This window comes from Oenanthe melanoleuca, chromosome 2 (assembly GCF_029582105.1).
Source record: "Oenanthe melanoleuca isolate GR-GAL-2019-014 chromosome 2, OMel1.0, whole genome shotgun sequence".
Classification (NCBI taxonomy): Eukaryota; Metazoa; Chordata; class Aves; order Passeriformes; family Muscicapidae; genus Oenanthe; species Oenanthe melanoleuca.
In genome coordinates, this window is record NC_079335.1 from 115,542,935 (window position 1) to 115,557,013 (window position 14,079).

A 14,079-nucleotide genomic window follows, 5' to 3' on the forward strand; every position below is an offset into this window, starting at 1 on the left:
AAGTGTTTCCAATGGCTCCAGTGGGAGATGAGGATAAAAATGGTGCTGAGCAGCTCCAGCCTGGGGCTGCTGTGTCACCTCTGCAAGCAGAATCAGCCTGTATCACTGTGAAATTCATTATCTAAGGAGGAAGGGGTTAACTTGGGGATAAAGGGGGGTTAATTTTGGTGCTTTATCTTTTAATTTTTGGGGTTTTTTTACTTTTTGGAGCTTTACAATCACTTGCAGCAAAAGCAACCAAAAATATTGCATGTATTTAGTCTTTTGATGCCACTAGGGTAAAGAATGCTCCAGCTCAGGAGTATGTTCAGCAATATCTATCCTAATTTCTGATAAATCTGAAAATCTTAGGGTCACCAGAGTCAATTGTTTGGCAGCTTTGCAGTAAGTACTCAACAGCTTTTGAAAAGTGACTGGATCTGTTTGTTTTGTAGGGACAAATAGAGCTTTCAGACAAATACCAAAATTACTTTAATTTTTTTTACATGTAAGTTAATAACTTTTATTACTCTCATTTTAATATTTGTCATTAAAATTTATATTTTTTTATTACTTTCAGGGTTTGCCTTTTAAAATTCAGGCCTTTATGAGCCTCCCATTTTAAAAAAGTTATGGATCCTGTATATAGGATTTTCTTGCTCGTTTCTATCAATCAATACAGCACAATAGACATGAGTTTCTCAGGGGGTGGAGTTGATTATATGTGAGAGTTTATATGCAATTCATATAGGAAAATCTATGCAAGGGCTATTTCAGAATTCTTCACTTCAGAGAAAGCAGTCTGCAGCAAGGGACAAACTTACCTGGGCATTCAGAAAATCCTAGTAGCCTTCTAAGTTATTGAGAAAAATTTATGGCAAAGCACTGTTCCTCTGTTGTTAGTCCTGCAGTGAGTTCATTATAAAGAATTGACGGTTCAAGTAAAAATTGGCTTCCATGAATGAAAAAATATTTTATAAAATTAGTTTGGATAGGAAAAGGACACTAGCATTGAAAGAAAAGGATTGATTGAGGGGAGGCAGATCATCACACAAGTTTTGCATTTGCAGGTGTTAAAAAAAAAGTTCTTCTTCCTTCAAAAAGTTTTTTTGTCTCCCCTTCCACCATGAAAGACTGATTAGAACTGTCTCTCAGGGTTTCTGGGAAGTCAGCTCCAGGAAAAATTATGTAATATTTATTTTCATTGTATTTCATAATTTCTATCTAAAATAGGTTTTGGAAATCCATTCTGGACCAATATCTGAGGTATACCTGATCCTATTAATAAAACAGCCTTTAGAATTTGTTTGATTGATAAATAGAGAAATGAAGGGGAAAATTGATTTTAAGGAGCTGGCCTTAGAAACAACTTTTGAAACATTTTTAAGGATTAAGTTATTTGAAGATTAAAAATCTTGTTTAAAGATTTGCAAGAAGCAAAGTATTTTGTGTCAGTGCATTATATTGAAAGTGTTCAAGCTTTTTACCACAGATGTTGACTGATGGATGAAAAGTGTTAAGGGTAGCCATTATTGAACTTATATTAAGCAATCCATGGGTTGTTTTCCAGGTCTGTAGATTTTAAAATGATTCCTCTGGTGCTTGACATAGGTTTTGGGGAAAATAGAAGAGGATATGTTTCTCTTTAGTCTAAGTATTTGGTGGGTAGTTAGTGTGGAAGAAATGTGCCAAAGCAGACTTGGAAGGTGGACAAAGCAGAAAGGAGAGTGGGAAGGTTTTAATAGCTTTTTAGCCCCTGTGAGCAAAATTAAATCTGGAAATCAATATGCCAAAGATTTTTTTTAAGTCCTCATCTCCAAAGAGAGTACTATGTTAATATGTAAAGGAAAGTTTGTGAAGTTTTTGTGGAAAGTTATTAAACTGTCTGCCTTTTAGCTCTCTTTCTACTTGGTGTTGCTGATGTGGGAGAACTGCCCCTTGCCAAGGGGCAGCTTGGCCCAGGTCAGGGTTTCAGGGGGATGAACAGGTGGGAAATGCCCTCAGACAGGTTCATGTCTGATGCTCGGGGCAGAAGGGGGAACAAACCTTGGCCATGTGCCTTTCAGCCCAGACAGTGGTTCTCTAGCATGGCAGTTTGCAGACCAGAATCAACACTCAATATTATCCTAGGCCATAATGCACCAAATTTTACCCTCTGGCTTCTAATGAACTGCTGTTTAATTTAATTTTGTAGACGATCAAGGGACTGCTAAGCATGCACTCGTGGGAATCACTGTGCTGAGAGAGATGGAGTCTCAAGTCCCTGTAGTTGGTCAGGTCAGCTATAAAATGTGGCTAATATGTTCTCTGAGGTTGTTGATGTGGTTTAGGATCCACATAGGATGAGCAGAAATTTGCATTTAAAGCATTTTCTTAGACTGGGTTTTTGCAGGTTGTTGAAATAAAACTGAAATTTTTATATCTTTATATAAAGTGCTGCGGTCCTCCTCTCAAAACAGATTCTTTCATCAGGGCTTACCTTAGAGAGCCATCAGGAATCACACAAATTGCTAATTCTATTGTGTGTGCTGAATCCTATTAGGTGTGTGCTACCTGAGTATCAGCTCCCCAAAAGTCATATTATCTTGGCCACATATTATTTAAAACGTTATTCTTTAATTATTTTGTCCCTCAAAAGAACTGCTTTCACTTGGCTGTTAAAATTAAAAAGAACACACATATATATTTAATATACAAACATGTATTTAATTCATATATATGCATGTAATAGGTATGTGTGTATCCATGGATTTCTGTGTGTATGTGTATATGTAGATACAGATGAACACATTAATACAGTGCTACTTAAATTCAGGACATGGGCTTCTAATCAGGGCAGAAGACCTAAGCTGGAGAGGTAGGAAACAGAGAGGACAGAGATCAGAAGGACCCAAAGTCAAAAGGAGAGGTGGAATAATATTGATAATGCAGGGAATATGTGTGTCCCTTGGGTGTAACAGAGCTGTTCGAGAATAAGGCAGAAATGCTTCTATGTATTGATAATAGATGTAAATGTGATTGGGGTGTAAGGAACAGCAGTGTGAAAGGTAGAGGTCAGATCTTTTCCAGAGTAGTAAGTAGAAATGATGATGGTAAATTACTAAAAAAAGCTGTGGAGATTCATTAGAAAAAGTTCTCCATTTAGGTATTTTCCCTTTACCTATTCATACAGGATCAAAAACTGCAGAAATATCAAGGAGGTAGATAAATTATATGGTTTGGCACACAAACAGATTACAGCAGCTCCTGGATACTAGCTGGAGTTCTACCTGAGACAAGTATCGTTTTGGGCAGCACCATGTGCACATGCCGTGTGTTTCTGTATTTTATACGCTGGTGTTGTAGGAAGATGCATTTCATATTGAAAATAAAAGTGAATGACAGTGCTTTGGGATTCCTCTGGAGGATGTGAGAGGACAGGGGGGTTTCCTGTTTGTGCCAGGTGCTGCTAGTAGTGTTTCTCTGAAGATGGGGGTTTAGGACAAGAAGCAATGGGCAGGAACTGATGTACCTGAAATGCCACCTGAGTATGAGGAAGAGCAGATTGGCCAGGGAGGTTCTCAGGTTGCAGAGTCTCCCTCACTGGAGATACCCAGGAACTGACTGGACACTATCCTGTGCTTTGTGCTGTAGGATGACTCTGCTTAAGCAGGGAGATTGGACCAGATGATCCCATCCAAACTCATCCATTCTGTGATTCTGGTTCTGTGAAGTAGGGGAAGACTTTGGGTTTTGTTCCTCATTAGTCACTGGCAGAGAGTTTCACATTTATGGAGTTTCATGAGGCCAAATTTTCTGAAGCATCCTTGGTGTGGCCAGATCTGTGGTATTTTTGTGGCATGCAAGCTGAGGAGACCTATCTAGTGCACTGAGTTCCCTTCCCTTGTGTCCCCTGACATCATAAACCCACACTTGTAAAAAGTGTGCCACTTCAGGGCACCCCAAATTCACAGATGCTGTTGGCACAGGTTTTCTGCTCTCCTGTGATGAGTACTTTCCCACCTTACCTTGACCTTATCTTTCTGAACCTTTCTGGAAGAGGCCATGCTTTGTAAAAGGGCGAGCATGTAGGCGATTTCTTTTGGGATAATGGGATGGGACAGGCAACTATGATGGGATGGGCAGTGATAAGGAAGGGAAATGATGGGATGGGCAGTGATGGGATGGGCAGTGATGGGGATGAGCAGTGATAAGGAAGGGAAATGATGGGATGGGCAGTGGTGTGATGGGCAGTGATGGGATGGGCAGTGATGGGATGAGCAGTGATGGGGAAGGGAAATGATGGGGATGGGCGGTGATGGGGATGGGAAGTGATAGGACAGGCAGTGATGCAGGGCAGCAGGACAGACAAGGGATGCTTGGTGGTGTGGGCAGCAGCTGCTGCCTGCAGAGGGCTCTGTGACACAGCTTTTCCCAAGTGTGGTGACGCGGGGGGAAGGGAGTGCTGGGGTAACGCTTCCAACAGTCTGGTCTTAGTCTGGTAAACAGACTAGGAATTGTGGGCTAAGTCCTTTTCCTCAGGCTTTGCACCAAGGCTGAGATCAGATGACTCAGTCCGGACTCATTATTTTAATAGCCTACAGCTAGTTCACATAGCAGCGGGAGTCCACAAAAAAGGCATTTAATTGTTGAAACTCAAACTGGTACATTGTAACTGCAGATTATAGTATTCAGATTTAAGTGATTCAAGTAATTTATAAAGCTTTTGCATAAGCAAGCTGAAAGTTAAAATACTGATATTGTAATAAAAAGTAAATAAAACATACTTTTGTATGTTAAGACCCAATTAAAGAGCATGATTTAATTTAACGAACTTAAAACAGGCAGGTGATATTTGCCAACATTACTACAGCTGTGTTTTACATTAGGAAATTAATTAAAATGGTAATTTATACTTTTTTCCACTTGCAAGTCTTGGGCCTTTCTGTATTACACCATCTATTTTCTCTTCATTCATTGTGTTAGGGTGCGTTTGTAACCTCACTTAGCCTGCATCACAACTTTGGGGTTTTTTTTTCCCTTACCTAATGAAAAGCCATCTTTCTGCAATAATGCCAGCAAAGCAGATCAAACAGGGCTGAAGGAACTTCCCTGCTGTCTGAGAAGCAGTGCATTGTTAGTTATTCAGATGTCAGTCCTTTCCTTCTGCATCCTAGCAGGGTTTTGCTGGTTTCATCAGATCACTCGAGCTGGAGGTGGGAGGGATGCCAGTGAGGGATGCAAGGGAATGGTTTCCTGTTAGACTGAGCAAAACTGGGGGGTTTGCTGCACTCCCATACGTGCCTGGGTCTGGTGCAATGGCACACTGCAAGACCAACAGGGACAAAATTTCAAAATGCAAATCAGCGTTCTGCTTTTATACCTCACAGCTGAATAATGGGACCCCAGGAGCTATTCTTAGTTCTTAGGTACTTCCCCCTCCTCAAACTGCTAAAACAGTGATGGTCACATAATGGACTGTTAACTTTGTCTGTCAAATCAGCTTAAAGTGTAAAATTTTAAAAAAATGGCACATAATTACCGAAATGAGAGTTCGTTATTCCGTTTGTATGAAAGAGCAAACACACATGTGATGCTTATCTTCTTCCTTCTCCACTTTTCCTTCACCTGAACTTTGTTACCTTCTAGGAGGAATCTTTCGTGTTGGCTGTTTTATAGACATGTGACTCATTGCAGCAGAGGCTGAGGAACTGGGAATGTTCAATTCACCATTTTAGTGAATTGTTCATAAGTTGCTATCGTCCTTTCAAACAACTCGCGATGCCTGAAAACTTGGTTTATTAAGACCAGACATTTCACATTCCTAATGTTAAGATTGCTGTAATTTTCCATTATAAGCTTTACCCCACCCAGTCCTCTGAATACAGATTTATAAATCAGTTTCAAAAAATGTTTCTCCATCTAAATCTTCACTTGCATTTTAAGATTGGGAGGACATCTTCGAGCTGCTCTTTCTCAGCTGGAGAATTATATTCTGTATCAATGTTTTCACAATTTAGTTTCTTTAAAAAGCAAACTGTGAATGCATTGTGAGTGACTTTGGTGTCTCTGTTTTTGAAAGAAAAAACAGCATCTCTAGGTTTTAGGAATTAATTTATTATGCATCTTTTATTATCAGTTTCTTTTTGCCATATTTTTGTTGAATGGGTATTCTGAATTACTTACTGCCTGGAGGAGCCAGTGCAGACATTGTATATGTGATACATTTCTGAAAGACTGAAAAGTGTTGGTTCATCTGTTTGATTAGTACTGTGTAAAATACTAAAGATTGTTTTATTTATACAGATTGATATTAGACATCCATGGAGTTAATAAGCAATGCTTTGTGATAATATCTATTTTTAAATTCTTGCATGATGAATCTGTCATTGGGTGTTGACTTGAATTCTCAGGAGGACTCAACACAGAATGACACAAGAATAGCCGTACATAAATGGAACATTACAAGAACAAAATATCTGACATTTCAGCTCCCTGCTTCTTAAAGCTAAAAGTCCTTGAGACATCAATAAAATGAAACAGAGTCCAGCAGTAAAAGTGCGTGTCATGCATACACAGATCTACTTCTCTGTAGGGCTGACTGAAAGAAATTGTTTTTACATAAATAGTTACAATAAGCTCTTCAAGAAGGAAAGAGGGTGGACCAGTAATGGAAAAAAATACTATATTTTAGGTTAAGCACAACTGAACTTAAAACATGCTACTGGAACTAGGCAATCTGACAGAGCCTGTGCAGAGAGCCAGAGCAGGGCTTGTACACTACTTAGTCCCACATAAGAACTATTTTGAGATTCAAGTAAAATTTAGGACATACACATCCTTTATTTTTTATTGTAAGGGCAGCTTAATTCCATTTGCTCCAAAGACATAAGTAATTTATTAAAGTTTATAATTTCTACAAACAGGAAGACACACACGATATATTACCCCTGTACTTTCACTAAAGTAAAAGTCAATTTTTTACTCTGCTTTCAAGAATTTTGCATTTCTTTCATGTGAAAGCTTAGAGTAGTCTAGTAGGTCATAAGATGTGAAATAACAATATTTAAAATATTTTAATAACTGATAGGTTAAGTCAGAGTGTTACTGAAAAGATGCTATCAGTATTCTTTCATCTGAGGTTGTCTTTAGTCATATTAAGAAAAATAATTCAGGGGTTTTATTTCTATGATGCAAATTTAAAAACTGTCAGGGCGCATTTTTTTAATTATGTGGTTGAAAAAATACTTTAAATGAAGAAGTTCCTTTTCATGTCACATTATTTATGTCTGCTAGGATTCTCATTTCGGTCTCTGTAACATTTTATGGCTGTGTGGCATGACATTATTCCTGTATATTAGCAAGGGTATGAACTGAAATGCAAGGATTCATGATGTTATATTCAACGATTAATTAGGCAATAATGCATAAAATATCTGTTGTTAGCAGCAGGCAAGGGCTGGTTTGTTCGTTAGGGGCTGCAAGCAAAGCCAAGGCTGATGTATGTCCCAATAATCCACTTAGTGAGTGCAGGGAGGAGATTCTGAAGTAAGAGCTGCTGCATTACACTAAAGGCAGGGGTTTGCTGCAGCATGTTAAAAAATCTGTCCCAACTGCAAGAAACTGCAAGTGTTTTACACCATCCAAACTGGCTCCTTTTCACCGATGCCAAAACTCTGGAATGAGTTGGATAAGAAATGAGTTGATGTTGAGGCATAACACAGCATAATGAGCATTTCCACCAGATGTGAGGGTTGTCATGATTTTTTAAACTCTCTTCATTTGTAGAAAAGGGGAAAATATCATGCCAAACTATATCAAGTGTTTGTTGCCTTCCTGCTAATTACCTCCTTCAGGTATCTCTTTTGCTCCATGGGAATTACAGAATTTTGAAGATGCAGCTAAGTTGAAGCTCCTTTCTGAAATTCACTCATTTACTTCAAAATGGAAAAAACTGGAGAGGGTGTGGGAGGAGAAAGGAAGAGAACTAGCAGTAGCATAGTAGCAGTATGTTTCTAATGCTTTGGAAATTACTGTGCTGTCTTGAATTTTAGTGAGCTCTAATTTTGTTCCTTTTAAACACTGACATGTCTTTTTTTTTATTTTAAGAACATCAGAAAGAAAGTGTGGGCTTCTCCTTGAGTCCCCATCATCAGTCATAGGAATAAGTCATTAATTTTTATTGTGAATGAAATGTCTAAAATAGGACTGCATCTGCCCTGATTATGTTACTGTTAAAATATTATCTATCCTGTGTGCATTTTTTCTGACAATTTAAATAGAATATGAAATAAAATGCAGCCCTCAATTTTTCATTTGTTGTATTACCTAAATTCAAGAAAGAAAATGCAAAAGTAGCATGTAATCTGAAAAATAAAACCCAAAAAAATAAATCCTGCATTTGAATTTTAAGTAAACAGCTATTTTTGTGATGAGCTAAACATACAACACTGATGCATGTTTTCTTGGTTTTAATTTTAATTTAAATATTATTTTGGTGCTTCTTGAAAAGAAGATGTAGGAAAATAAGTGTAAGCAGAATAAAAGAGAAGCAAGAGAATAGAGAATAAAGAAAAAAAAAAGAAGATGAAAAAGAGCTCCTTTCCAAAAATAAAATATTAAATCCATATATTTAATATAAAAAGCATGTAATAGATTACACATAATATAGTAAATAATTATAAAATTGAAAGCTAGGGCTTATGTTCAGTGTTTGGTATTTCTGTTTACTGAAGTATGAAGTGTAATTCCCACTGATGCTTTTGTCTATTCCCAAAACCAAGAAAGATGCTAAATTTCTTTCCATTGCCTTTAGCACTGCCTTGTATTGATTAACACTGAGTAAACACATGCTTTACTGTAGGCAGTTATATGATTTGGGATGGTTTATTTTTATTCTGTTTGAGTGGTAATAGATTATTTGCCATATCACTGTCCATTAGCTCCACTTACACGTTTAGATATGGAATTACTCAATCTTCTGAATCAATTTTCCGTGCAAGAAGCACAAAATATCTCCTTGGTGAATATTTTATTGTGTCTTATTGTATCTTTTAAGAATGTGTGAAGAGAAAACAGCTAAAGTAAACCCACTGAACTCTTGCTCATATTTAGCAGATTTTTCTAAGGTTGCAGCCTTGAATCTACTGACAGCAATGAGGGTGATTGAATGTTGAGTTCGAGTCTTTTAGTGAAGAGGCAGAAATGCAATTTAAATTTTTTAAGGCACATGTGCAGCCTAATAATCTCTACTACATAGGCTTAAGAGGCAAATGTTCAGAAAAATATGTGTTGCTCCATAGCTGATTTTGTGGCAGTAACAGTTTTACATCTTGAGAGAGAACTGGTTGAATAACGAAAATGAAAGAATTGTGCTGGCGATGAATTATCCCTAAGGCTACTAATAAAAAGAAATCTGATTCTGTCTTATCTGTCTAAGATACTCATCAGTTTGTCATAAATATTCCATATTTAGGACACAGGAAAAGTTTTCACTAGATGAGTCTGAATGCAACTGGCACTGAGAATGAACAGTGAATTCCCTTTTAAGACCTGATCTCAGTGAATGAGCACACTGAAGTCCAAAGCAGATGTGAGGTGTTTCTTCCATAAATACTGGGCTGGAAGAGTTCTTTCCAGAAACTTAGAAATTCCCTTTAATGATCTGTTTGATCTGGTTAGTGCCTGTTGTGAAATCCAATACTGGTTTGAGAGAATAATTGGGAAGGGATTATTATTTTGAGCTGTTTCTTTCCCACTTCTTATGTTTTTTTGTGAAATTAGAAAAGAAGCAAGACCATCCAAAGGGGATTTTGTATGAATCATATACTTTAGCACTATGCAAATAATCTGTAATCTAAATAGTGTGAAGGCATGTGGGGGATTATGCATGGTTTTAATGGGGGTTTTTCACACTGATGTTTCTTTTTAGGGTTTTTCTAAAACTATAATAAAAGATCTCTAAAGAAAAGAGTTTGTTGCTAGCTTCTGTGAAGCAGAAGGTCTATAAAGAGATGTGGAATACTTCTATTTTCCCCACATTACAAAGAATGATATGTGAAAGTGCTCAAGGGTGTTTGTCAAATTATTTGAGTTAATGGATGGTGTAAAACTTGTTCATACATTTCTGTCCTCATGATCACATAAATAGTGTGGCAAGACATTACTGGGGTTATTGATTGTCTTTGTTTTGGCCTAGTGTTGTTCAGGTTCATCTGAGAAAAGCATCTTATCCTTTCCAGGACACAAGACAGCCCAAGTTTGTGAACTTGTCTGTGAACAAGTACTGCTGAACTCCCACCATTTAGATTTCACCAGATTTTTCCTTAACCCAATAGAAGTTCAACTTGACAATTGTCCCTTCTTTCTGGCATTGGTTAAATCAAACCACTCTGCTGCCTTTACAAGAAAAGATAAAGTAAAATGTATGGGACACAGCTCCTGATTTCAGGGTTCCACAGAGTCCTGTCCTACTGAAATGGGGTCAGCCCTTGGGAAGTGGATTCTCCTAAACCCTCTTCAAAGTAGAGATCTCCTGAAGATTTAAAATGCTGTACAACTAGAAGTACTTTCCATCCTAGCTCTTTTTTTCCTAAACATTGCTAATGAAGAGGAAGACTTCAAGCTAAAATTACCACCCCCACGTCACTATTTCTCTTGGTACAGCATGGACAAAGAATAGCATAAACATCTTGAGGCAAAAGTGGGAAAAGATGGAGGGGAGAAAACAGATACAGCAAGGACCTTGGTCTGGTGGGTGTAAAGAACAGCAGGAGAATTAATGTGTGGCTTTCATGGATGTATGTAATTTAGTAGGTAGCAAGCTAGTGTGTGCCCCATCTGTCAAGTAAATATGACCACTTTTTGTCTAAATATAATACTACCACAAGGCAACACAAATCTGTAATAGAGCACCATGGATTTTTTTTTTTTTCTCTTTCAGTCAATCTTGAAGTTGAGCAAGTGTCAGGCTAAGGAGCAGTCTGCTGAAATACAAGTGATGGAAGCTCAGCATGTTCTCATGTTCTGGTAAAGGTGACAGGCTTTTACAGGGCAGGTTAGCCAGATTAGGCAAACATGAATATGACCTGAATGCTACTATAAATGTTTTGCCATAATTATCTGGTAATGAGAAAAGGTCAGAATTAATTCTGTTCTGTTCTCTGTCCCAGTTGTGGGCTAGTACTAGTTGGCAGTGGTGTGGCACAGGACAGGGTATATTTGCTACTGTCAGGTAGTGCTGTACATTTTTTTTAAGATTGTGTGCAGCTGGACAGTGTTGCAGAGCAATCCTGGGCTTGAGACTGTGTGTAGTGTAATCTGCTTGCTATGCAAACTCAGAGTAATCCCCCTCCCTGCTCTTGCCTGTGCACTGGGTCACTGGTGACTCTTGATTGTGACACATCTTCTGTTGGTAAATGTTCTAGAGACTAGATCATGAAGAAACTAAGTGTAGCAAATCAATATTCAAATCCAACCAGGTAGCTGTGATGCACCTTCTTCACTGTCAGTCTGAATGTCTCAGAGCTGGCCCAAGCAGCTGATGTCCTGCATCAGCCAGATTTAGCAGTGAGGAAAAGGAGGAAAGGATACTTCATGCTCTGATGAGAACTATTAGGAATATACATTCTGGAGAGTAACCTGTTCTTTTTTCCTTTTCAGTTTACCTGCAGCTCATTTTTATAACCCTTACCCTCAGTCTGGGTGTATGAGTCTCCAGAACTCTTGAACTGCCTTAGTGTTGTGGGATGTGTAGGTTTTATGATAAACTAACTCTGACATCATCATGCAAGCACTAAGCACTAACAGCACTAAGACTGTATTCTGTTCATTCTTGACTCCAGAGCTTTTGGGGCTGATAAGTCTCAGAAATGCTGGAAAAGGTTTGATTTGAAAATGTGTTTTTTGAATTCGAGCACAGCATCTGCTGTTTGTGATTTTTTGTGTTGGTAGCAAGAGCTAATGCTGTTTGTATTATATTGCCACCTATATGAAGGGTTGTGCAACACTTTCCATTATAAGACTGTTTCAGTTGCTTATGTTGCCAACATTCATCTGTTTGGGCTGAAATTTTCCATGCTGGGTGTCTCCTTCAGGCTGAATTTCTTGGGAAAGTTTCAATAAAAATACTTGAACCATTCCAGCGAATGAGAAGAGGGGGGAAAACTGTATTTTGCTCATGTTTATTAAAGTTGCTGCAAGCACTTGATTCAGAAATCACTGCACCTATGTTTTTTGGAGCAGGGAGTTGAATAATTAGGAAGGTTGAAAGGGTGAGGAAAGAAAAAATAGGTGTAGAAGAGAGTTCTTTAGAAAGAGTTTGTTCCTGCCTTATGTTGTGAGCTGTTGGCAAGAAAGAAAACAAACCCCATGCTTTTCAAAACAGGGTCAATGAATGGCTGGGAGCTGAATGATCCTCCTTGTTTCACTGCACCTCTGTGATGTATTGGTTTGAGGGAGAGAGGATTATGAGGTGTAAACAAACTCGTGTGCAACAGAAAAGGTGTCTGTAAATGTGCACAGTGGAACTAGAGGGGCAGGGTTATGTAGGTAATAATTCGAAAATAGCAGAGGAAGCTTTGCTCAGCAAAGAGATGGATCTGAAGATGGTGAGACAGACTATCCAGAAGAAGAGATTTAACCTAAGTGGTCTTACAGCTGCCTTTTTTAGTTACAGGTCATTTCCTGTTTCCCAGACATCTTGTGCATTTAAATGAGGCAGGGAAAATTGTATGCAGGCATGTAGTTTAGAGACCAGTATTCAACCCTAATTCCAGCATGTTTCATTTGTGAACACTTGATGTTGCAGCCATAATGGGCTTCCAATGTGAAAATTAAAGACTTAGTTGGAAATGTCATTCTATATCTATCATTACAACACTTATATTTTAAGCTTTGAAGAACACTGCCATAATCAGACACATGTACAATACTGCATTTCAGTTAAAATATCGAAAAATGTTTTCTTTTAATCCATTTAGACAAGGTTCATTCTCAAACCCACAGCACTACCAGTGCTTTAGCAAACATGTATGGGACTATTTGGAAAGGTTAATTCCATATGTGAGATTTTGGAAACTTAACTTCTCAACAGACTCTGTCTTCCATTTCTCTCAGGTTCACAGTGTAGACAACAAATGACATTTTGGAATCTACTTTACATCCTTAGCCCAAATGGGAATGAGTTAAGAGGACAGGGAGAAGTTTCAGTTATAACTTCACATTTTCCTGGTTTTTATGGACTTCAACCAGAGTGGTTATAACTCAATATTATTTTAACATTGTTATTTGTGGCTGAGTTTACTAAAGAGCGACTTTCATGCTGCTGCTTTTAATATCTTACAGTTGAAGTTATCTTCCAAGTTTTCAAGGATTTATAATGTTACCATAACATTTTCTTAAGGAATAAGGCTTCCCATCCAGAAGCAACCATACATCATAGTACAAATTGCAAAAATAGTGAATTAGACATTTCCTAGTTAGAGGAAAGAAAATGGTGTACTGAATGACCATTTTATTAAGATCCTTTTAATTATATTTTCTTGAATGAAATTTAGACTTCCATTTTGTCAATATCATCTGCACCCTTGGTTGAAGAAGAAAAATTTAACACTCAACTGTTACTATGGATATCTGCATTTAAAATATTAACTTCATAAAAATGCCACATCTGGGCTTGACATGATGTATTGTTGTCTCAGTTCAAAGAAGATAAGCTGTCATGTCACATACCTGTTTATTAATGCCTGTGTGTTATGTTACTTATCATGGCAAAGATCCACTTATTAATGGCTTCATGGTATGGGCAGACAGAATGCATCTTTATTGCTCTAATGGTTCCTAAAATTTTATGCCATAGTGTTTTGAGACTATGGTCAAACAAATGCCTGGATGTAACTTAACTTTTTTATTCTGTATCATGTGTTAGTGCATATTGTTTTTATTCACTGGCAGGTGTAGTTTGTACTTCAGCCCCAAGGACAGAGGGCTGTACTGACAAGGTGATTTCCTTTAGCCTGTCTTAGGAATCCTTCAAGATATCCATAATTATTAATGTATATCCATATGTAGTGGAGGGGAAAGACAAAGGATTAAAATGTCTCTTGAATGCTAAGCCATGAA

At 37.8% G+C, this 14,079-nt stretch overlaps 1 protein-coding gene across 2 annotated transcripts in view; it reads left to right on the forward strand.

Moving 5' to 3' along the window:
- Positions 1-14,079, forward strand: part of JAZF1 (JAZF zinc finger 1) — a 181,454-nt gene that overhangs the window by 138,457 nt on the left and 28,918 nt on the right. The gene's annotated exons all lie outside the window — the stretch shown is intronic.